Genomic DNA, 25,175 nt, shown 5'->3' with positions numbered 1-25,175 from the left:
AAAAGATCCCTCTCTTTGTCTCTCCCTCTTCCTGTGTAACTCTTTTAAGATAAATATTTTAAAAATATTTTTTAATTTAAAAAGATTTTTTTATTTAATTTGACAGAGTTACACAGAGAGAGGGAGAGACAGAGAGAGGGGTCTTCCATCCACTGGTTCACTCCCCAAATGCCCGCAAAGGCAGAAGCTGCACCGATCTGAAGCCAGGAGCCAGGAGCCAGGAGCCAGGAGCTTCTTCCAGGTCTCCCATGCGGGTGCAGTGGCCCAAGGACTTGGGCCATCTTCTTCTGCTTTCCCAGGCCACAGCAGAGAGCTGGATTGGAACTGGAACAGCTGGGTCTCGAACTGGCGCCCATATGGGATGCCAGTGCCATGGGCCAGGGCTTTAACCCACTGTGCCACAGCACTGGCCCCAATATATGAATCTTAAAATAGTAGAGGTGTCCCTGCTACTTGCATGGGAGACCTGGATTGAGTTCTAGTCTCCCGGCTTTGACCTGCCCTGCCCCGAGCTGTTGCAAGCATGTGGGGAGTGAGCCAGCAGATGGACGTTCTCTGTCTATCTCTGTCTTTTTAAATAAATTAGAAATAAACGTGCTAAATGGGTTCTTTTCATGGTGTGTAATTACCTCCACGGGGATGACTAACAGGAAAATCTCTCCTGGGCGACTTTGTCCTGAGTCTCACCCTTCACAGTCACCCTGTCTCCTGCCCCAGGCAGGGTTCCGGCCCTTCCAGGCTCCCGGGCTCATGCTGCAGCTGTAGAGATGCACCTTGGAGGCAGGGACGGTGAGCAACTCACCCCGCCCTTCCCAGCACTTTGTGTTCAACACATAAATGAATGAAGGAAGGAAGGAAGGAACGAAGCCGTCCCTGGTGGTGAGCGCCAGCCGCCTTCTGAAGAGACGACGTGGTTTGCAGGCACTGCCCATGCCCAGGCAGCCCGTCGTCTCCTTACGCTGTGAGCTCCCTGGCGGCACGGATGAGACACCATTTGTTTATCTTTGAGTCTGCAAAGCTGCAGGGCCTTGAGTGACAGTGCACTGCCCGCGTCTCAGTCCCTGCCATGGCCGCAGGCTCCTTCCCCCCTGTTCTATGGGCGATGCCGCCTCCTCTTCCTCTCCACTCCCCACGCTCTCTCTGCACAAGTGCCCGCTCTGTCCTAGTGACGACCCACACACTGCTGGGCCACCTCCATGGGATCTGTTTCCAGAAGGCTTGAATCCTCCTGGAGCTGCTGGGAAATGCAGGTTCCCGGGCCCCTTTTCAGAGCCACTGTCGGTCACTGAATAAGACCCATAAGACTGGGGCTGGCGCTGTGGCATATTGGATTAAGTTGCCGCCTGCAGTGCCGGCGTCCCATTTGGGTGCCAGCTTGTGTCCCAGCTGCTCCACTTCCGATCCAGCTCCCTGCTGATGCACCCGGGAAAGCAGCAGAAGATGGCCCAAGTCCTTGGGTCCCTGCACCCACATGGGAGACCCAGAAGAATCTCCTGGCTCCTGGCTTTGGCCTGGCCCAGCCCTAACCGTTGTAGCCATTTGGGGAGTGAACCAGCAGATGGAAGATTTCTCTTTCTCTCTATCTCTCCCTCTCTTTCTCTGTAACTCTGCCCTTCAAGTACACAAATGAATCTTTAAAAACAAAAACACAAGGCAGGGGTTGAGCTTCACTCCCTGGCAAGAGGCGGGGGGCAGTGTTCCTACTGGCTGATGCGGGGCTCTGATGGGCCCAAGGGGAGTAGGAAGCTAGGGCTGGCAGGGGGCCTTGACTCTGGGCTGGGGAGGTTTTAGAGGACAGGCCTGGGTCCTCCCCACCTTTGTCACTGCCATACCCTGCCCCCTCTCCAGGCAACCAAGGCTGCAGAGGGCGTGCATAGGTCACAGAGATTCCTGGCACCCCCAGACCTCGCTGTCTGGAAAGGAAAAGCCTGGTGGTGAGCAAGGGCTAGAGCTTTTCCCAGGGAGGGAAGGGGGGGTGCAATGTGTCAGACAGGAAATAGCAAAGTGAGATTCAACATGGAAAAAATGCCAGGAACACACATCTGCAGTGAGAGGGGAACGAGAGTCCACAGCACGGGGTCTGGAGAGAAGTTCCCTGAACCCGGGGGTCCCCGGGGAGGCCACCTGCCCTTGCTGCCAGCCCCCTCCCCAGGGTCTGATCAGGGCCCAGGAGCCAGGGACAACTCGGCAAGAGCAGAGACTTCATTTGTAAAACGATGAAGATCAAACGCTCGAGCAGCTGCATTTCTCATCTGGGAGGAGAGACGGACTCAGACAGGAAGGAGGTCCCGGAGAGAGACTTGACCACAGAAGGGAACTGGGATCCAGACCTGCGAAGCCCAGGTTGGGAGCACTTGCTGTGCACCAGGCGCTCTGAAACCGGGAGTCAGGTGCTCAGCCGTCCTACTGTGCAGAGCTGGAGCTAACGTGTGAGGCCGGATCTGAACCCCAGACCCGGCTGCAGTGCCCAGGCTCTCACCACGGCACTCTGCGGCCTCCGTAACCAAGGCTACGGAAGGAGCTGGAAGCACCTTAGCCACAGTGACCATTTCCCCAGCATCAGTGTCACCCTGACAAGGACCCTGTGAGGATACCTGACTGGGGGGAGGGGGCAGGTGTGGACGGCTCCATTCACAGAGGCCCTGGGACAAGCAACTTGGCCAGCTCACAGGTAAGCGGCTGCCACCCCACCAGAGCCCTCTGCTCACCAGGAGAGGGGCCAGGGCTGGGCTGGACCGCCAGACTGGCCACGAGGCCTGAGCAAAGGGCAGTAGCAGAAAGCTCCAGGCTGGCCAGTGCCCATGACTGACCAGCTCCCAGGCAGGCAGTGGGCCAAGCCCAGGCAGTGTGGGCCTCAGGTCCTGAGCACGGGCCATCAGTGGCCGACGGTTGGGGGCAGAAATAGAACCCAGGCTTCCTGCCCTCCAGCCTGTCTCCGGCTACAAGGGAGCCCGGCTTCCTCCCAAAGGAACCCAGTGCTTCAGGCGGGCGTCCGAGCCGGATGGCGGGGCTGGGGAGGAGGGGTCACAGGGAGACCTGGGCCAGACAGGAGGGGGCTGAGCAGAGAGGGGGATTTTCCAGACCCGGCAGGTTCCTGGTGGGTGGTGGTGGGGGTGTGTGTGACTCATGCAGGCCAAGGCCAGAGGTCTGTTCTAACTTGCTGGAAACAATTGCTGGGGCCGGGATACAGGCAGGATGCCCCCCCACCCCCACCCCAGGCGATAGGCCCTCCCTGAACACAGCCAGGGGCCAGAAGGGAACCAGACGGGACTTCTGGGAGGCACCCACTCCCTGAGGCTGGAGCCTCCACGCCCTCCTGGTGAGAGCAAGAGTGCACGCGGAGCTCTGGGCCCAGGTCCTGCAGAGGGCCAGGGGACGAGGGACAGGGTCTGGCCTGGGCGAGGACGCAGCGGGCGTCAGGCTGGCTAGGAAAGGCCGCAGTGCGGGGAGAAAGCGGGCTGTTAGGGAGGGGCAGGGTGGCACAGACACGGGGGGGGGCAGGTTTTGGCTTTCTGAGGGGTTCTAAAGTGAGGACCGCAGGCCTTGTAGAGGTCACGCGTGGAGGTGAGAGCTCCCAGGCTCAGGGCAAAGGTGCAGGAAGGCAGCAAGACGCCAAGGTGACAGGAGTGGACTCGGGGTAGGGCTCTCTCCACGCCTGCCTCTGGGCCACCCACTGTACAGTCCCGGCAGCGCTGGCCACACAGGGACCCTGGCCCTCACCTGCAGTAAAGCAGACCCAAGAGCCCCGAGCTGTTCCCAGCCTGGAACGGGCGCGCGGCTGTGAGCGGCTGTCAGCCGGCACCTGGGGAGGCGGTACCTGTGTGTGACCACAGGCGCCCCTCTAGGGATGTCCCATCGCAGCCGGCACAGGCTGCAGGTCACCTTTCTCAGACTCGAGACCCTCTCAGTCCCACCTGCCCCTAACGGTTTCGGGGACCGGGAGTTCCATCTCGCGGGTGAGGCAGCTGGGGCTCTGAGAGGGTCATCTGTGTGAGGGGGACCAAGCAGGCAGGGCAGGGGGGAGGGGTGCTCACACACAGCCAGCGCAGGGCAGAGGGAGGGTGGGGTGGGCAGGGGGTGGGGGGGAATGCATGGGGGTGTGAGGTGTGGGCTCGGGTTTGGGGTGGAGGGAGGGCCCTCCATTCCAAGGCTTAGTGATCTGTCTGCTCTGAGGCCCATTCAGGTTCTGATGGGGGTGGGAGCGGGGGAGGGGGCTTCCCCAGAGACATTCTTCACATGCTTTGAGCATGGCCCAGGCCTGAGGCTGTGCCCCCTACCGCCCCCACAGCTGGGCAGGAAGGTCCAAGCACCGCAGGGTCCCCAGGGTGGCTGCAGCTGCCCAGGGCACGGCTCCAGGCATCTGAGGCTGGAGTGAGCTCACTGCATGAAAATCCAGAGACAGCGTGGGGGCGGGGGCCCAGCGAGCCCTGGCCTGCCCACCTGCCCCCTCCCCCACCATCTGCCAAGTACGCTCTGCCTCAGTGCCCCTCTCCCTGGCCTCGGCAGCGGAACTGCAGGGAGACAAGCTCCCCACCCCGACTCTGCCGGATACAGGTGACCCCAAACAGGGGCCCCTCCTACTCCACTACGATCCGATCCGAGCCCCAATCTCACGGTCAAGGTGCCGTGCCCCACCCCCGCCTCCCCTAGGCCTCCCGGTGCCCGGTGAGGGCAGCAGCAGGGGACAGCACGGGTGGTGGAGGGGGAGGAATCTGTCGGGGCAGCATTTTGCTGTGCACACTGCCAGGGGCTGCTGAGCCCGACACAAAGGCCGAAAGGCCTTTAATCCCCTGGCTGTCTGAGAGGGGCGCCGGGCCGGAAAGGAGGTGGCTGCACCTCCTCTGGCTGCCTGTGCTGCCCGTGCCGCTCGGGAGGCCTGCCAGCGGCTCACACCTGGGCCCCCAGGCGGCAAGACCTTTGCCAGCCAGCCTGCTAAAAATACCGAGCCCCAGAATAAGGAGCCGGGCCCAGGCTCAAGTGCCACTGTGTGCCACTTGCTGATCAGGTCTCTACGGGGCTTTCTTTTGTCACTCAACCCTCAACATCCCCACCAGCTAGGTGGCGGTGGCATCCCTGGCTCCCAGATAAGGAGAGCGGGCTCAGAGAGGTGACATCACCTGCCCAAGGTCACACAGCTGAGGCAACGGGATCGAGTTTGCAACCAGGCTCTGCTGGGCTCTCACTCTTCTGCTCTCCGGCCCCTGCTCTGGCCTCTGACCCCTGCCTTCTGCAAGCTCATACCAAGGCCTGGGGTCTGGAAGGGCTGCCTTCCCGCCAGGGCCCTCAGTGCCGAGGAACCGGAAGCTGGGGTCTGGCCATGCCAGCCCTAGCTTGCTCTGAACTCTGGGGCCTGGGACAGGCCCCCTGCTCCCTTCCATTTTAAGAAATTCCAGGGGCGGGTGCTGTGGTGTAGCGGATGAAGCTGCCACCTGCAGTGCTGGCATCCCACATGGACACCAGTTCGAGTCCCCGCTGTTCTGCTTCCGATCCACATCTCTGCTAATACACCTGGGAAAGCAGTAGAAGAGGCCCAAGTGCATGGGCCCCTGCACCCGTGAGGGAGACCCGGAAGAAGCTCGTGGCTCCTGGCTTCGACTTGGCCCAGCTCCAGCTGTTGTCGCCATCGTGGGGGTAAACTGGCAGATGGAAGACCTCTCTTTCTCTCTCTCTGCTTCTCTGAAACTCTGCCTTTCAAATAAATAAATTTTTTTAAAAGAAACTCCAGCAGGCAGCGCCATTTGTTCTGGGCAAGACCAAAAACCCCAGCAAGGCAGTGACTCTCCTCTGCTTTCACATCGGTGGCTCACGGCAGACAGCACCTAGTAGGTCCGCAGGACGCATCTGCTGCCTGACAGGCTGCATGCGCACACTTGCCCCACAGCCCTGGGGTAGCAGCTGCCCATGCAACAGAAGAAAGCAACGTGCAGCAAGCAAGCTAAGGCTGGCCCCCGTGCCCATGGCTGGGAAGCAGCGGAATCTGTTCCGCCCCATGGATCCCGCCGGTGCCAGAGCAGGGTCCCTGAGTCGCGAGTCATGTGACCCAGTCCCTTCTCATCCCAAGGATCGAAGTGAGACCCCTGCCCTTGCCTAACAGTCCCTCCAGGCAAGTGGAGGTCACCTCCGGGAAGCCCGGCGGGTGCTGTCCGGCGATATCTGGCCGTGCCCAGGCAGCCCTGGTGTGGTGTGCGGTGAGCGGGGGCAGATGGGCACCGGAACTAGTCTGCTGCTGCTGGCCAGCAGGAGCCCTCAATTCTGGCCAGACGCCGCACCGTCACATACTGCCACTCCAGGCCACCTCATCGCCGGCCTCCCCTCATCCGTGGAGAAGGTGCACAGACCCCTGGACCACGCAACTCCACAGTGGGAGGCGGCCAGGGGCTGGGGGCATCCGGAGGAGGGAGGGTCCCCTCACTCAGCCTGCTGGGTTGGCCAGGCAACGCCTTCCAAAGGAGGTGACAGCTCTGCCAGGCCTGAAACGGGACTGACTGCCTCAGTGAGGTGGAGCAGGGGAGAGGGGACAGCGTGCAGGCACAGGGACATCCCTGGGGTCTACACGGGACGGTGCAGGCACGCTGGAGGGCCAGAAGCATGTAGGGGGCGACAGCAGCAAAGCAGCAGCCCACATGGGCTCCTCTACTGGGAAGCACCGTGCCCCGAGCTGTGCTCTGGGTGCAGAAGCCACGCCTCCCTGCCCCGCCGGGTACCCCAAGAACGGGCCTCTCCTGGCAGCTGAATGAGCTCCCTCCCAGCTTCCAGGGAGCAAGTAGGAAGCCCCCAGGAAATGCCCCCACCCTCTGTGAGCCAGGTGTGGCCCGAGTGGAGGGCCTGGCCCAAGCAGGCGCAGCTTCCGGGCTGGGCTGCCCAGCAAGAAGGTCCCCGGAGCTTGGCTACTCTCTGCTGGGCACTGCGGGGTTCACATGCCCACCTCCCGCCTGCAGCCCGCCACGGCTCTCGGGTCCCCCACAGCTGTGGGGTATCAGCATATCTGTGGGCCTCCCAGGGCTCACCAACCTGGCGGGGCCCGCCCACCCATGACCTCTTGGCTCACTGCCCAAAGGGTTCCTGATGAGGCCCCCAGCCCAGTGCCCGGCCTGTGGGGGGTGGGGGGAACGTTGCACAAATGGTGGAAACCAGATACCACTATCACCAATGGCCACTCCCGGGTCTCTGGATTAGGCCTCTCCCTTGCTCTTGACTTACTCAAGGGTCAGAAAAGCCTTCCTTGTGGCCAACTGGGTTCTATGTGATCTGACAGGCATGTGCACCTACACACAGGCATGGGCACGCACGCACACACACACACCTTTCAACCCCTTTTGCTACCGTGCTCTCCCTTCCCTCCACCTTCTGGTCTTATTCAGCTCAACCCTTCCCAGATACACCAAGTCCCTGCTGCCTCAGGGCCTTTGCACTTGCTGTTCTGCCCGGGTCACTGCTTACTTACCCCTTCCCTTCCCCCAGCTTCTGCTCAAATGTCAGCCTTTCAGAGACCCCCCTCTGAGCACATTCCCTGGCCTGGATTCCATTCCAGCTCTGCCACTCCCCTCCCCAGGCTTCACCGCTCCCCCAGGACAGCTCACCTCCTGACAGTCCCACCCACAGTGACCCCGTCACCTGCCTGTCATCGGCGGTCCCACTAGAAGGCAAGCTCCAAGAAGGCAGTGCCTCTGTTCTGCTCCTCGCTGGCTGCCCAGGGCCTGGAGCACAGGAGATGCTCCACAGTATTTGCTGAATTAACATATGGGTGGGGTTGGTGGGAAGGAGTGGAGGCTCGGAAAACCGACTTGCCCACTGGCCCACGGTTGGAGGAGCGGGGCTTGAACCCAAGACGCCAGGCTGAAGGCCCTCTGTACAACCAGGTTCCTGCACGTGCCCTCTCTCTGGGCGCTGATGCTGGGCCTGCCTGCAGGAAAGCCCATCTCTCAGGGGACAAGAGGCTGCCAAGGTCATTCAACAGCAACCCGGAAGTGCGGGAGGGGGCTTCGGAGGCGAGCAGGGGCCAGAGCTCGGGTTCCAAAGGCCTTGCGCAAGACAGCCAGGCAGCCAGGCCCAGGGACTCCCCTGGGCGCGCCGGAGGGAAAAACAGGCTGACCGGCCACCCAGCAGCTGTGGCCAGCGAGGCCCGCTTGCCTCATCTGCTCCCCGGAGTGGAGGAAGGGGCAGGCAGGGCTGCGCTCTGGGCTGACACGGGCCCGCGAGCAGCAGAGCTGGACAGGACAGGACGCCCCTTTCTCCACAGCTGGGGTCCCTCCCAGGGCAGGAACAGGCACGGGACAATCTCGCAGACACGCACACGTGTGCAAGGCCCTTCCAGCAGCCGGCGTCTCAGCAGCGAGATGCAGGGGCCAGCGTGGGGCATGATGGGCTGACTTGCTGCCTGCCACCCCACCCCATAGTGCAGCGCCCCACTTCCCATCCAGCTCCCTGCCAATGGCCTGGGAGGCAGCAGAAGATGGCCCACGCGTTTGGGCCCCTGGGACGTCCAGGTGGGGTTCTGGGCTCCTGGCTTTGGCCTGGCCCTGCTCCACCCTGGCTGTGGCAGTTATCTGCGGAGTGAACCAGGGGATGGAAAATCTCTCTCTTTGTTCTCCTGCCTATCTCTCTGTTACTCAGCCTTTCAAATAAATATTTTTTTAAAAAGTAAAGATATGGAATCAACCTAGATGTCCATCAGCTCATGACTGGATAAAGAAAATGTGGAGCGTGTGAATATTACTCAGCCATAAAAAGGAACGAAATCTTGATGTTTACAACAGAAACAGATGGAACTGAAGATCATTATGCAAGTGAAACAAAGGGCCCAGTGCTGTGGTGTAGTGGTTAACGCGCCAGCCTGCAGTGCCGGCATCCCATGTGGGCGCCGGTTCAAGTCCCAGCTGCTTCTCTTCCGATCCAGCTCTCTGCTGTGGCCTGGGAAAGCAGTGGAAGATGGCCTAAGTCTTTGGGCCCCTGCACCCGCGTGGGGTACCTGGAGGAAGCTTCTGGCTCCTGGCTTTGGATCAGCTCAGCTCTGGCCATTGCAGTCATTTGGGTAGTGAACCAGTGGATGGAAGATCTTTCCCTATCTCTCTCTGGCTTTACCTCTCTCTGTAACTCTGTCTTTCAAATAAATAAAATAAATATTAAAAAAAAAGAAAGTGAAAAAAGCCATAGAAAGACAAATATCACATTTTCCCTTTTTAAAAAATTTTAACACACATTTTTAGAATGCATGTAGAATTTTAACTCTTATTTGTAGAAGCTGACATACAGAGAAGGTATAAAAATTGTGCAGATGTCAAATTATTTGGTATGTAATTATAAATACCGCTTTGCTGAACCATATCATGTACATGTACATGAATCCCACGTTTTGTGATATTAATTTCCCTGTTTTTAAGAAAAAACAGTGTCTGTATATGTATATAAGAAGTTAATATGGCCAAATGTTAAAAACCATCAAATCTTAAAATTGAAAAAAAAATTACTGAACAAGGAAGACACTCCATCACGGAGCGGCCATGCCCTCAGAAGGCCATTGTCAAACCCAGTTTGTCTGTCCCCTGCTGGTCCCCATAGCATCTTGAGGCTGTTACAAAATCAGTGCTTGAGGGGCCTTGCAAAGGAGATTCTCCTTTTTTACTTTATTATGTTTTATTTATTTGAAAGGCAGAGTTATAGAGAGAGAGGGAGAGACAGAGGTTTTCCATCTGCTGGTTCACTCCCCAGATGGCCGGAGCCAGGTGCCAGGAGCTTCTTCTGGGTCTCCCATGCAGGTGCAGGGGCCCAAGCACTTGAGCCATCCTCTGCTGCTTTCCCAGGTGCATTAGCAGGGAGCTGGATCATAAGTGGAGCAGCCAGGACTCGAACCGGCGCCCACATGGGATAGGATGCTGGTGCTGCAGGTGGCGTCTTAACCTGCTACGCCACAGCGCCAGGCCCACAAAGGAGAGTCTTGACGACCAAAAAGCCACGGGGCCCTGTGGAGTGACAGGCCTGATGGAGAAGCAGGCTGGGTGACTGACAGGCTGGCAATGGTGAGCGGGCAACTCCTTCTCCTCAGGGTGACACCTCGTCCCCTGGGGAGCCCCCCGGGAGCCGCTCCTTCCTCCCCTGGCCACCAGCCTGCTGTCTCGGGGGATGAGGCCCGTTTGGGAGTGTGTGGCGTGCAGGGAGTGGTGGGTAGAGGGGAACAGCGAGAATGTGGCTTGGTGTTCGTTCACTCCTGGTTCAAGTTCAAGTTCAGAGTGTGGGCCAGGCCTAGCTGGGGCGGAGGTCCTCCAGGGAGGAGAGTGGCCACAAGGGACTGAGGTCAGACTCCCAGCTCACCTTGTTCTCTTGGGCAAGTCCCTTCCTGCCCTGGGCCTCAGACTCTGCGGGTCACGGAAGGAGCCACGGCCGCTGTCCCATCTGTCCTCAGCAGCCTCAGGGCAGCTCAGACACAGGGCGAGGACGGAGAGGCGGACGGGTAGGATTTGCTCCCCCTTCCCCAAATACTTCAACCGAAACAAACACACTTTTCCCCATTCCGTATTCTGATCTATATAAGATGTCTGGCTGTCACAGAGGCCACGAGCAAGTCATTTGGACTCTCTTGGCCTCCATTTCCTCATCCGTAAAATGGGCAAGTTAACCCATCGTGCGACCAGCTCCCCGTGTCTGCGGGGTCTGCATCTGCAGATTCAACTGTGGACCTAAAACACGTGCACAGGGGCCAGCGTTGTGGCGCAGAGGGTTGGGCCGCCCGCATCCCCAGTCGGAGTGCTGGCTGGAGTCCCAGATGCTCCTCTTCCGATCCAGCATCCTTCCTACTAATGTGCCCGGAAAGGCAGTGGAAGATGGCCCAAGTCCTCGGGCCCCTGCCACTCACATGGGAGACCGGGATGGAGTTCCAGGCCCCAGGCGTTGGCTTGGCCCAGCCTTGGCCATTGCAGCCATCTGGGGAGTGAACCAGCAGACGGATGATCTCGCGCTCTCTCGCTCTTGGTCTCTGTCACTCTGCCTTTCAAACTGATAAAAAATATTTTCTAAAATTTGGGAAAATAATTGCATCTGTACTGAACACGGATAGTTATCACTCCCCAAACCACACAGTACAAAGATGTACATTGTATCAGGCATTAGGAGTAACCTAGAGAGGATTCAGAGCCCGCAGAGGTGAGACAGGGAGGTGAGAGGGTTTCCTGCAAATGCTCCCTCATCAGACACAGGGGGCAGAGCCGCCCGGGGGCGGGGCTCCTGGCATCCACCCCGTGCCCAGGCCCACTGCAAGCTGTGGATTAAACACAACTGCAAAATGCTACAAACAGCGCAGACCAGACAGGGGCCGCTGCTCCGACTGCGGGGATTACTACTGTTATTTTGATGGAGATCAGGATTTCGCTGCTTAGTGGGAAAGCTGCCAGTCTAGAGGATTCCAAAGGCTCCCTCTGGCTTTGAAGTTGTAGAACCCTGAGATGTTACCATTCCAAGGGCCTAGGCTGTGCCTCCCGCCTGCAGGCAGACGGAGCAGGGCTGAAGGAGTTACAAAGTCAGACTGAAGCCCCACCTAGCCCGGCCTCCGGGCCTGCCCATCACTGGCATTGCCATCATTTTTTTATTTATAATTCCCCACCCCCACCACACCTGCCACACAGACGCCAAGCTGCCTACAAAGATGCACGCCTAACAGCAGGAGAAGCTTAACTTTCATAACAAACTCAGGCCGGGCGGCCGACGACCTGCAGGCAGGAGGGCAGACAGAGCACGTGCCGAACCCTGGCGAGGTGGGAGAGGAGCAAGTCTTTGGGCTCCGAGCTTTCCAGCGGCCAATGGGAAGAAGGAAATCTGACCGGTCGCTAGACTGTGTGTCCCGTGAGGTAAAAACAAAACCGTTGCTTAGAAGAGGCACAGCCATTCTGGATTCAGAGAGCAGGGAGTGAACGAGGAACGAGGTTTGTCTGGCACCTTCTCCGCCTCGCCAGCGGGGGCTGGCGTCCCCTCTCAGTCCACTGACTGTGATTCTTTGGGGCTGAAGCCAGGGGCAGGGATTCTAGCAAAGATCCAAGGAGGCTGGGATGGAGGTGTGGGGAGTGTGACCCCAGCATCCCGGGTCTGGACAGGATCACCCGTCGCTCCCCAAGCTTAAACAGCCAGTGCCCAAAATAGCCAGAGCAGGAGAGAGTGCCAGGAGGCCCTGGGCGGGGGCCTTGGCTAGGCCTGCCCAAGGAGGGCCCAGGGGGCCAGCACACACACGCCCCTGGCACACAGAAGGGCACCTTCATGTGGGCACGCAGCCCTCCCCGGGAGTCCCCCACCCATGGGGCTCCCCCCCGCCAGGTTGCACGTTGCTCACGCAGAACCCGGGCTGACTGTGCCTCCGCCCTTCCCACGGGGGCGCCCGCAGAGCCAAGCGGACAAGGCTGTGCAGACTCGGAAGCCCCACTCGAGCCCAATAGGGAAGCACGGGGAGGCCTCCGCCAGCTCCCTGAGGGTCTCCCTCGGGGCTGCCCCTTGCGCCCTGGCCCCCTGAGCTGTGGAGCAGACAATGGGGGCTATTCTGGGCTGCACCGCGGTATTTAAAGCCCTGGCTGGGAGCTGTCCCTGGGGAGCCGGGGGCCTTGCCCTCTGCAAGCCCTTCCTGAAATTGTTGCTGCCCAGACGGTGGCGGCTGCGTCTCGTGATGTTCCTAACCTTTCCTAGCAGGCCCATGGCCCTGTGAGAGTTGGCCCAAGTGCCTCCTCCTCCAGGAAGCCCAAGGCGCTGCCTCCCATGCTCAAGAGCACTGTCCAAGACCCTCAGAAGGGGTGTCCGAGGGGCTGGCACTGTGGCAGTGGGTTAATGCCCTGGCCTGAAACGCCGGCATCCCATGTGGGTGCCGGTTCGAGACCCAGATGCTCCACTTCCTATCCAGCTCTCTGCTATGGCCTGGGAAAGCAGTAGAAGATGGCCCAAGTCCTTGGGCCCGTGCACCCACATGGGAGATCCGGAAGAAGCTCCTGGCTCCTGGCTTCAGATGGGCACAGCTCCAGCCATTGTGGCCAATTGAGGAGTGAACCATCGGATGGAAGACCTCTCTCTCTCTCTCTCTCTCTGCCTCTCCTTCTCTCTGTGTAACTCTGACTTTCAAATAATAAATAAAATAAATCTTAAAAAAAGAAGGGGTGTCTGAGTCCCCATTTTCTTATCTGCAAACTATGAGTACTGATCCCAGTGTGTGTAACGCATGGCACAGGCTCCTGTCTCCCAGCCACCGTGTGGGACAGAGAAGAAGCCGGGGTGGGAATTGTGTCTGATGGGTCTCTGTTCTTCCAGCACCTGGCACACAGTAGGTGCCGGGTAAATATTGACTGGCTGCTACGGATAGCTGTGGAATGCGTCTGCAGGTCTCAGAGGAGCAGCCAGCGAGCTGGGCACGCAGGTGGCTGCTAGCCCTGGAGGGAAGGCTGGGGCTCGGCTCCAGCACAGGGAACACGCCGAGCCCGGTGTGGGGTGGGGGTGGGGGCAGCTCAGCGAGTCTGCTCGGCGGTCCCAAGTGCTAGGTGCTGTGATTTTTGTGTTTTCCATGCAAGAAAACCATTCCAGGAGTTCGAGGTCCTGAAAGGACTAAAGGGCTAAGCTGGGGCTGGGTCCCAGGGGCCCGGGGGCGTCTCTCATCCTGCACAAGCGCCCCTGAAGAAAAGGCAGGGACCTGGGAGCCTGGAGCCCGAGGGCAGCCACTGGGCAGCGGTGTGACTTCAAGCAAGTCACTTGGCCTCTCTGAGGCTGGCTTCTCTTCCGTGGAAACAGGGGCACCTGGGCAGGCCTTTAGCATGGAGGTGACGCTGCCACTCGGGCCACCAGCCTCCCATGTGGAGTGAGAGCCTGGGATCGGGTGCCCACCTGGTTCAGATCCAGCTTCTTCCTAATGAGCACCTCGGGAGGCAGCAGGTGATGGCCCAAGTGCATGGGCCCCTGCCACCCACTGGGAGGCCTGGACTCCTAGCTTTGGCCTGGTCCAGCCCTGGCTGTTCCGGGCATTAGAGGGAGTGAACCAGCAGATGGAAGATCTCGCTCTCTGTTTCCCTGCCTTTCAAATAAATAAAATAAATTAGGGGGGAAAAAAAAGGGAAAGAAAAACAAACCCAGGGGCATTCATTCCCACTTCTTGAGGCTTTGGCGGGATCAAAGGAACTGAAGGATGTGACCAGTCCCCCAGCCAGCCTGAGGCCTCCATGGGAACAGGCGCTGGGGGAGGGCGAGGGGGAGGGAGGGTGCCCAGCAGCTGCGGACAACAGCTGGCGGAGTTCTGGGCCGGGCCCCAGCAGGGGGAGGAGGGGCTGGCTGGAAGTCACCTCTGACCCTCTTCTGTCACCCTTGCCTGCTGACAGCTGCTGGGGCTTCAGGCCAAGGGCTCCCCAGTGGGCAGGGGGGAGGGCTGGGGGAAGGGGGACAGGCCGACTGGGGTTATCTCAGTCCTCCGCTGCCGACTGCGCACGTCCCGACGCGGGCCTCGCTGTTCCCCGCCCATAGCCCTTTACCCAGATCCATGGGAAGCCTGCAGCGAGGGTGAAGGGGCTGGGGCATGGGTCTGCCTGCCCAGCCTGAGCTGGAGCCTGAACTGCCCTGGGGACCCTGGGGGGAGGGAGAGGCGGAGGGGGAGGGGCAGGGCTGGGTGGGGCGGGGTCCTAGGAGAGGCCTATGGCTTTCCTGGCACAGCCCCAGCTGCAGGCCCTTCAGGGAGCCTTGGTGGGGGCTGAGAACTTGGCCCTCGGCCCCCCCAGCTCCACTCCTAGCTCAGGGCCAAGGCTTTCCAGCCGGCTCCGGCCCACGCGCTCTGTCTGCTGTGAACTCTGCACACCCGTCATTACCACCGACCACACTGCCGACCGGCAATCAAGAAAGCAACGAACAAAGGGTTTCCGGGCTGCTTCCGTGTGTCCGGGCAGCAGGGGAGGTGCAGCGTGGGGAGCCCAGACCTCTGGGGCAGGTTGATAATTCTGGAAGACGACAGCGACACGACAGTCCATGAGCAAATCACAGCACGCTAGCCAAGGTGTGCTAGCCACAGGCACCCACACCACCTGGAGCAGCAGTCTGCACGCCTGGCCTGGCAACCTCCTAGCTGTGTGGCCCTGCAAAAGTCACCTGACCTCTCTGATCCTGTTTCTGTGACTGTAAAATGGGAATAAAAAAACTCAGGATTCAACAGGACAACCTAAATGCTTGGTGTCCGGTACTGACTCAGTGCCACTTCTTTGTTCCCTCCCCTCCTGTCCCTCGCCCCCATCCTGCCAAGAGCTCACACAGCAGGAGAGACCACTGTGGGGGAAGATGACTCCTGCCCCCTCACAGGCCAGGTAAGAGGCCGGGGAGACCTGCCTGCTCCTGGGCCACCCAGGCACCCACCCCGGTGCCCTCCCTTATCAGAAGGGGAAACCGAGGCCGAGAGAGAGGCAATAAGCACATCGAGGGGCATCAGTCAACTTGGAAGGCCCGGGGTTCAAATCCCACCTCTGACACTTCTGGCCGCTGGATGGCTGTATACATGTGTGAGAACAGGCCGGGCTGCGTGCGTGTGGCATGTGCAGCACACTGTGTGGGCTCAGCAGCTCCGAGAAGGGAAGCGCTGGGCCCCAGGCCTCCGGGCTCCTACCACCCTCACCAGTCACCTCCTTCCCTCCTCTTTGAGGACAGGGATCCCCTCAAAGACCAGGCTAAGAGGTCACACAGGGGACTCTGGGAGGGCGGCATTAGGCCAGGTCTCTGTCAGGGGCTCAACCAGGCTGAGGTCCCAGGCTCAGCCTCTGGGACCCACAGCTGGTCCCTCTCCCGTCCTCAAGGCATAGACAGGCCCAGTGGAGGAAGTGGCAGGAAGGGCTGGCAAGCAGGGGTGCGTGTCCTTGGCAGGGAGAACTCGACACCCCAGGGACTCGGGTTACCGGAAATGGTAAATCCCCCTGCCGCCTGGCACCTCCGACCAGGAATGCCTGCTGCCCGAGGGAACATCCTGTCCACCTGCCCGGTCGGCCCGGGACTGCTGGGGACCTCTGCCCACCCTCTGCTCCCTATCCCACCCCTGGGGCTTCGGGGTCTCCCCAGACAGGCCACCTGCCATTCTGGGGCAGCAGGTGCAAGGGGTCAATGACAGCAAAGGAGGAGCAGCTAGAAGGGGGGCCCTAAAAAGATTGAGAGCCACCCCGAGATCTGATCTCATTCTGTCCTGCATGGGTTTTGAGCCCCACACGGGAGGCAGCAGGGAGGGGGTGAGCTCTGGGTTGGAAGCCAGACTCTGCCACCCCTCAGCCAGGCGGCTCTGGGAACACCAGCATGGCAGCACCTCCCGCCCTTCATCCCTGATGTGCAGCTGACAAGAGCCCATGGTGGGACCTGTGAAATTCACAGCCCTGGGGTAGCAGTCGCCTAGCACAAGGCCTGGCACAGATAGTCAGGACCAACAAACAGAGGCTGCTGGGGCCTCGGCGGGGTGGGGAGGGGGTGGGGAGGGAAGCAGCAGTCACTATGGGAACGGGCTCCGTGGGTCACCCAGCATTCCCTGCCCCCATGGGAGCCAGTGAGCTGCAAGTTAATGCCCAACGTGCATATGCCAAACGGTGGCTGCTCAAAAGAACCCAGGGGAATGAGGGGGACCCGCAGGGGCTGGGCAGGGGGCTGCTCTTTCAGACAGGAAGCACCTGCAGAGGCAGGAGAGCGGGGGCCGAAAGCCAGGCTCGCGCACAGAGGAAGAGCACTCTGGGCCCAGGGAACAGCAGCTGGGAAGGCTGCGGAGAAAGGAGGATCCTCGGAATGTTCTGGAAACAGCCAGGAGGACAGTTATCTAACCCTCCCAGCTGCCCCTGATCCCTACTCCCCGGAGGTAGAACTCAAGGCTCCGAGGCTTGCCCAAGGCCACAGAAGGAGGGCCAGCATCCTCCCCTCCATCTTGGCTGAGAGTCCAGGGACAGGAAGAGAGCAAAGTGCAGAGGGCGTTAGACGCAGAGCTGGGGTCTCCCCGAGACGGCCGTGGGATCTCGGACCAACCGCCCTCCTGGTGAGCCCCAACGACCCCACCGCTGGGGGCCAAGGATGCCTGCTGTATGCCCCTCCCACGGACCAGGGAGGAGGCCAAAGAAGGGGGAGGGGAGCACGGTGCAGGGAGGCGACCTGGAGTTTCTCTGGTGACAGAAAACTCCTCCCGGGACAGGTGTGATCGCTGGGGCAGATCCTACCAACCAGAACCGCCCAGGGTGACCTCCGGCCCAGCCCCCCAGAGTCTGCAGCCTGCTATACCTGCGTGAGCCCCATGTGCACGCAGCACCCAGGACTCAGGCACAGCTAGGGCTCCTGTCCTGCACTCTGGCTCCAGCTGTCAGAGTTGCACCTCAGCCCTGCTCAGAGGCCCACGGGCGGCCTTTGTTACCAGGGGTGCCGGCGCAGGCCAGTCCTCGGGCACTGCGCCAGAGCCCGAGGCTCAGCCAAGTGCAAACAGCACGCCTGGTGCCCAGATACGGCCGTGTTAGAGCGGGCAGGCTGCCCACTGCCCCCGTCACAACAAACCATCGTCCCTGCCGGCCGAGGGGCCCGGGCGGCCAGCACCTCTGCTGGGCACAGGGGACTGGGGACCGCAAGGGGAGGCCTCTGCCTCCCTCCCCCACTGGGAACAGGCAGTGGGAAGCTCAGAGCCTGGACATGGAGCGTCCAGCTGCCAGCAGCTGAGCGGGCAGATCAGCAGAGACAAGCGGAAGGGAGAGGGTGGGCAGTGAAGACAGGGCTGGGGGCTGGGTGGAGCCGAGACGTGGAGTTTCACCATTGGGGCTGGTGTCAGAGAGTGGAGTGTGACATCTCGCCTCTGCTGCATGGGACAGTGAGAGGGGACAACGCTCTCTACACCCCCTGAGGCCCAGGGTGGCTCCCAGCAGGCACAGGGCGCCTGTAGCAGTACTCATGGCCACTCCCGACCACGCGCATCAGCTCTACCTGATGGACACGCCCTGCACCTTTGCTGCCCCGAACGGCGGCCACCAGCACTTGCAATGTGGCTTCTTAAAAATGTGCTCATTTCATTTTCCTTGTTAATGTTCCCTACGCCAGTGGTCATATGTGGCTGGCGGCTGCCACACTGGACGGTGAGGATTTCTCCCTCTTGGAGCCATAAGCCAAGCCTACTGGAGAGCAATCTCTACCCACAAGGGAGGAAACTGAGGCCTGCCCACTGGGGCAGCACAGGGGCAGGAGTGGAGCCCAGGCCCGGCCCCCGCACTGCTCTGCCAGAGTTACTGCCGGCACTGGAGACCATGGCCGGAAGTCCACCATGGCCGGAAGTCCACCGGGCCTGGGCGATAGGGCTGCCTCGTTCATCAAGACATCAGGGCTTCCCGCTCTTGGCTCCAGGCCCGGCAGCTGCGAGCAGAGGCTCTGTCAGGTGTCGGGCCATCTATCAAGGACTTGGATTTTTTGCACAAGAATGAAACCAACTGCTGGAGCAGCCACCGCAGAGAGCACTGGGAATCCTCAGTGGGCAGTGGCCTTCCCCTCCTTGGAGCCCCCTGCATCCTCTGGGGGGGGGGGGCAACACAGAGCAGGGGGCCTGCCTGAGGCCTTTATCAATGCTGTTCCCTCCTCTTGGAAAGCTGTTCCAGGCCTCTCCAGCGAACCTACTCGTCCATTCTTCAAGGCCCAACTCAGGCACCACTTCCAGGTTGAGACCCGCCCACTCAGAGCCAGCCTTCTCCCTCACACACCTGGAGGCCCCCCTTGCTGCCCCAGCGCGCTGGAGTTCCAGATTAACCACATCTCTGTCTCCTGTTGGGACCAACGCTCCCCGGGGACACATCCAGGTTGGGTTGGTTTTTCTTTTCATGTGTTTTCAAAGCTTTATGTATTGATCTTTATTTGTTTATTTTTTATTTGAAAGGGCAGTGAGAGAGAGAGAGACAGAGACAGAGACAGAGAGACAGAGATTGGAGGGGGGTGGAGATCTTTCATCTGTTGGTTTACCCCACAAATGCTCACACCACCGGGGCTGGGCCAGTCGGGCGCCAGCAGCCAGCCCTGGAAGGACCGGCAGGAGCCGGGTGCTCAGGACACCGCGCCTGCCTCCCAAGGTTCGCTTTAGCGGGACGCTGCATTGGAAGCAGAGCAGCCGGGACCCCAGCCAGACACCTTGAGAGGGGATTCAGGCACCGCACGCGGCAAGTTAAGGGCCACAGCACCCTGCCCACACCACTCCTGCTTTCATGTATACCCTTTAGACACCTCTCAGTGCCTCGCAGCTCGCGGGCCACACACAATATTGACTGAGCTGGATGATAATACTGGCTCACACATTTAGCAACTTGATTTCTTAGGGCTCTGCCCCAATTCGCTGTGATCCAAGCAGGGGGGTCCCTTCCCTGCTCTGCTCCCCACCTTGTGCACCTCTGAAATGCAAGCAGTAAGAGAATCTACCCTGCCTGCAGGCTACCAGTACTGACCACGTGCACTTAACACACACTTCATCATGCCAGACACTTTATCTCCGTGACACCCCATGAGATAGACATTGTTACTACTGCCTTATTTATAAGGAGGAAACTGACAGTGACATCAAAGAGATAAAAGAGATTACAGAAGAAAAGTGCTTAGCGCAGAGTAAAACACATGCCAGCTGCCAAATAAACTGTCCCTCCACGTTCTCTGTTGTACGATGAAGGATCTACAGGTTTGGGAGAAATTTAGGTACTCATCCAGGGCTGGACACAAAGTAGACAGTTTTCAAATCCTGTTGCGGGGCTGACTCAGTCCCCGATGTAGAGGTGCTAGGCAGCTGCGACCGCAATGAGGCCCGGGGCTGCCCACTTCCGTCTCCCCCTCCCCGCTTTGCCGGCTCCCCACAGAGCTCCTTTTCTGCCCCCACCCTTCTCTCAGGACAGGAGCCTTGAATGACTGTGGGGAGATGACCTTTGTCCAGCTGTGCTGGGCCCAGGAGTGGACGGAGAGAAGAGGATCTGGTAAAGCCTCAAGGCCAGTAAGACTGGAATGGGCTTTTGTCCTGCGGGTGACGACTGCCCACATCCCTCACTGGACGGATGGGACTGCTGCCTCCGGCTCCTGGTTCCGGCTTTCTGCTAATGCATACCCTGGGGGGCTGCACTAATGGCTCCAAAAATTGGGTCCCTGCCACCCCTACGGGAGACCTGGCTTGTGTTCTCCCAGACATTAGCGCAGCCCTGGCCGTCGCAGGCATTTGTGAAGTGAACCAGCAGATGAGAGCACTTGGTGTCTAAAATAAATAAATAAGAATTCTTAGAAAAAAAAAAAAAAAGCCAGAAGCCTGTGTTGTGGCGCAGCTTTGGGTTAGGCCACAGCTTGCAACGCCGGTATCCCAAACCAGAGTGCTGGTTCGAGAACGGGCTGCTCCAATTCCAATTCAGCTTCCTGCTTCTGCACGGGGGGGGACGGCGGCCCAAGCACTCGGGCCCCTGCCGCCCGTGTGGGAGACCAGGATGGAGTTCCTGGTTCCTGGCTTCAGCCTGGCCGGGTTTTGGATGTTGTGGCCATTTGGGGAGTGACCCAGCGGATGGAAGAGCTCTCCCTCTCTCTCACCTGCCTTTCAGATAAATACATCTTTACTAATTACACAAACAAGGCAGATGAGACTTTTGACTTTTTTTTTTTTTTTTTTGACAGGCAGAGTGGACAGTGAGAGAGAGAGACAGAGAGAAAGGTCTTCCTTTTTGCCGTTGGTTCACCCTCCAATGGCCGCCGCGGCTGGCGCGCTGTGGCCGGTGCGCTGGTCCGATGGCAGGAGCCAGGAGCCAGGTGCTTTTCCTGGTCTCCCATGGGGTGCAGGGCCCAAGCACCTGGGCCATCCTCCACTGCACTCCCTGGCCACAGCAGAGAGCTGGCCTGGAAGAGGGGCAACCGGGACAGAATCCGGCGCCCCGACCGGGACTAGAACCCGGTGTGCCGGCGCTGCTAGGCGGAGGATTAGCCTAGTGAGCCGTGGCGCCGGCCGACTTTTGACTTTTTTCCCAGACCTTCCTATTCCTCCCCACATCCCAGCCCAGACCAAGAGGGAGCAGGAATCTGGGGAGATTCCTGGAGTTTCTACGTCAGCCCAGGGCTCCGACACAGTAGTCAGATGGGGATAAGGAGTCTTACATCCCAGGGGCAGTTTTCATGACACGAGAGGGGCCAGCGCTGTGGCACAGCAGGTTAGGCTGCTGCCTGCGGCACTGGCATTCCTTACAAGCGTCAGTTCAAGTCCTGGCTCTCTGTTTCCATGCAACTCCCTGCTAACGTGCCTGGAAAAGCAGCAGCAGATGGCCCGAGTGCTGGGGCCCCTGTCCGCATGTGGGAGACCCGGATGGACCACTCTTGGAGCCAGAAAGACAGAAAGGCACCGGAACTGTGCCTGGCACACAGCAGGCCTCCCATGAAAGCCAGCACCACGTTTCCGTCTTGGGATGGTGCTTTCAGACCCTCCCTGACCCTGGGGAACGGGCCCACTTTCCACTGCTGCCGCTGCCCCGGTCCAGTGAGGCTGTGGGCTCGCCCAAGCCACAAGAGGCAGAAGCAGGATTCAAGGTCACACCGCCAACCCATCCTTCCCCTGCATCACGCCACCTCGAGCCCCACCCAACTTGAGCTGCAGCCCAGTGCAGAGCTGAGAACACAGCAGCCCTGCCCCTCTGCCCCGGCACCAGCTCCTCGCTGGGTCAGCCAGGCCTCCAGGCACCGGCCCAGGCTCCCCGCAAAGGGCCACCGCCTCCACTCCCCCAGCAGCCTCCCCTCCATCGCCTTATAAAGCGGCCGGAGCTGCTCTTGTTCAAGTTGCATTTCAATTTTATTTGGAGTGGACTGGCTGGCCTCTCCCCGCAGCCCCGGCTGACCGCTTCACACATTCCTTATAGAGCAACATTACCTAATTTAACCATAGCCCCTGCTCTCCGGGGCTCTCAAAATAGCATCTGCCAGGAGGGGAAAATGCCCTAATGTTATCAAAATAAAACAGTTCTCCCGCCTCCCCCACTGTTGGCTGGCACCAGCCTTAGGACCCGGCCCAGGGAGGAACCCAGGCTGGGCAGACGGCGGTGGGCCTGGGGTGACCAAGAGAACCCTGCTCTGTGCTCTCCACCTTTGCATGCTCTTCATGGATCTCCCTGGGGTCTCCCCACACTCCCTTCTCTCCCCCAGATCTTCAGGCGCAGGCCCTGGCCTCCCCGGACTGGCAGTCAACTTTCCCTTTCTCCCCATGAGAAAAATGAGCCGGCAATATAATAATTGCTACCATGCCCCAGGTATTAATTACAAGCTGAATACTTCCCACACTTCGGCTGGCTGACACCTGCCAAGAACGGATTAGCATTTCCTTCTTTCAGATAAGGATGCAGGTACTCAGGGAAGTGAAATGACTCGCCCAAGGTCACACAGCCCAGCCCTGGCAGAGGTGGGGTTAGAAGCCAAGCCCAGCTTCCCCACAGCCCTAATCATTGCACTACCTTAGAACTGGGGCTCCTCGCGGGGTCTGAGCCAGGGCCAGGACAGGCGTTGTACTAAAGGGGTCCACTCGCCTGGCGTGTGTTACAGGGGTGGCTCACGTGGCTAACGCCACACCCCAGGACCTTTGATTATGCCAAGGTTCACAGTTCATCTGCAGCCTGTGGACCCTAAGCCTGTACCCAGGACCCCAGGAGCCCAAGCTGCCTGTCAATCTTGGCTCCAAGCTTCCGTTCCCCACCCCCCACCCCAGAGCAGGGCTGCCACATTAAAGCAGGGAACACCCAGGCAGCTGACATACCTCGGGTGCACCCGGTGGTTAAGGAGCTGGGAGGGCGGGCTCTCCGGCTGCCCAGAGTAATCATTAACCCGGGCAGAGCCAGGGTGGGGAGCTAAGGCAGCAGCCAGACCTGCAGCACCCCTGGGGTCCACTCTTCTCCACCTGCTGCACCCGGGGGCCACCTTCCAGCCACTCAGCTGGGCTGGTGAGGCCTCTGGTATTGGAAACGGGTGGCTTGGATGAGTGGCCGGCTCAGGAGGTCCAGGAAGGCTCAACCTGCATCACTAGGGCCGAGGCCCAGCAGGTGCCTGCAGGCATCTACAGAGCTCTGGGCCCTCTGGCTCCTCCCCTGCCTCCTTGCCCCCTCCCATGAAAACCCCAAGGTGAGGAGTGTGGGACAGGAGGGTGGCCCCTGGAGCGTGGAAGCCCCAGGTTTGTTCTGGCACCTGAGACCAAGAACCAGGGACAGTCTTGGAGGAGGAGAAAGAAATAACAAAATAGTTTCCGTTCCGCATCCACTGCCTATTCCAGCTCCAGGCAATTTCTAGGATCTTTAATTCCCCTCCCCCCATCCCTACCTAACAGATGAGGCTCAGAGAGGTGAGCCCACCAGCCCGGGGTCACACAGTACTGAGTGACCGAGCTAAGACAGGACTCAGGGCCGTGCCTGCTGCCAACGACACTGCTCCAGAGCCCAGCCTGCGGAGTTAAAGGGGGCAGAATGCGCCGGCACGGACGCCAACAGCTATAAAAAGGCTGCAATCCGAAAGCTGTACTTTCCAAATTTATATTTATTAAATAAAAGTTTTCTATAAAAAAAAAAGAGGGAGCCTCTGGGGTTCTTTCTGTGCTGTGTGACTCCCGTTAGCGTCTTAGCTGCAGTGCTAACTTTTCAAAACCGAAGTCTGGGCTTAGAAACTCCAACAGTGAGAGCGCCCAGGAGAGGCAGGAGGGGACCCGGTGGCTGGAGAGGGACCCCCACACACACCTGAAGTGCCCCGCGCGGTGTCCAGCACCTGCAGGGCAAGCGGTGGGCTTTCTGGGAGACTGGAGGGGGTGGATGGGCCTCTGGAGAGTTGGAAGGTGGGAGGTGGGGACTAAACCCCTCCCCGAGGAGGCCAGGGTCCCTCGGAGACCCAGAGAATTCCCTTCAATCGCTCAGGTGAAACCCAGGTGAGGCCCAGGCAGGAGGAAAGCTTTGATCTTATCACACATTCCTGCCCCAGCTGTCCCATCCCCTCTCCCCCACCTCTGCCTCCTCCGGGAGGTGGAAACCAGGCCAGATTAACCCTTTCCTCCCAGCTCCTCAGGTCAAATCCAGGCTTGCGGAGAGGTTAGGATGCCAGCCTCCCACCTCACCGTGGCTGGGCTGGAGTCCTGCCTCCAGCATCCTGCTGATACAAACCCTGGGAGGCAGAGGCGATGGCGCGAGTGACTGGGTTCCTGTAGCTTCCAGCCCTGGTCTTGGCAGGTGCCCACCCCCGCCCCCCTATAAATGAATAAAATTTGTAAAACTCCAGGCTTGAGCTGATCTCGCTTTCCGCATCCTTCCACCCAGTCACCAGGAAAGTGGGGGGAGCGGAGGGGATGAAAATGGGAGGACAGCCGGAGCCCCAGCCCTGCTCCCCTCAATGAACTCCCTCAGCACCACAGCACCCCAAATGTGGGCTCTGCGGGCAGCCTCCACGTCTCCTAAATTAAAATAACCAGGCTCAGTATAAATAGCCCTTGCTGCGTGTCCCATCCGTGAGCTCATCGGAGACTCAGAAGAAACCCAGCTTCTCACTCCACGCCTGCGGGGCTCTCTGGGGCCCCAGCCAGCCAGAGCTGAATCTCCAGCCCCTCTCCGCACAACCTAAACAGACTTTACAGTAAGCAAAGTCATAGAAGCCACCGGCATCGCAGGCAGGCTCCGCGCCCCAGAACCTGCTCCAGACCCAGTCTCCTTCCCCCTGCTCCACCTCTATCAGAGCCTGAGTTCCTTCCACCCACCCGGCCTGTTGACATCCAACACGGGGCAGGAACGGCGGCTGAATGAATGAGTGCATGAATGAATGGACCCCATTTTGCATCTGGGGAAAATTAAGCTCAGAGACCTTGCGAGACTTGCCTTGGACAGCTCAGGAGAATTTTGCGACTCCTACTTCTAGTGCTCATCGGCTTTCAGGCATTGACAGTGCCCCTGGCTGTCAGCTCAGCGCCTGGTACCCCGGGGCGCACAGAGGTGAACACTGCAGGCAGCTGCAGGAGTGACTGGGGGGGGGGGGCGGAACGGCTTCCAGGGGGGCTGAGGGCACAGGGAGCCATCACCTTCATCCGCCTGCCTGGCCCAGGGCCTGGTGCTGGTGTGCTGGAGGCATCCTGACGGAGGACACGGCTTGGGTGCTGCCGTGGCTGCCAGCCTCGCCCCAGGCCAAGGAGCACCACGGAGTCTTGGCAGAAGTAAGTTCCTTTCCTCTGACTTGGTGCATGGTCTAAG

General features: G+C 59.7%; 1 protein-coding gene and 1 long non-coding RNA gene across 7 annotated transcripts in view; one reads left to right on the top strand and one right to left on the bottom strand.

Annotated features, from left to right (window-relative positions):
* Positions 1 to 25,175, bottom strand: part of HSPG2 (heparan sulfate proteoglycan 2) — a 101,834-nt gene that overhangs the window by 67,529 nt on the left and 9,130 nt on the right. The gene's annotated exons all lie outside the window — the stretch shown is intronic.
* LOC138850717 (uncharacterized) lies at positions 11,578 to 13,115 on the top strand. The gene is made up of 2 exons (XR_011390860.1): positions 11,578 to 11,912; positions 12,872 to 13,115. It is a non-coding gene; the product is annotated as an uncharacterized lncRNA (long non-coding RNA).

The sequence above is a fragment of the Oryctolagus cuniculus genome, chromosome 7 (genome assembly GCF_964237555.1).
Source record: "Oryctolagus cuniculus chromosome 7, mOryCun1.1, whole genome shotgun sequence".
In the NCBI taxonomy this organism is placed as follows: Eukaryota; Metazoa; Chordata; class Mammalia; order Lagomorpha; family Leporidae; genus Oryctolagus; species Oryctolagus cuniculus.
Note: the sequence above shows the minus strand (reverse complement) of the source record. Positions and strands in the feature narration are given on the sequence as shown.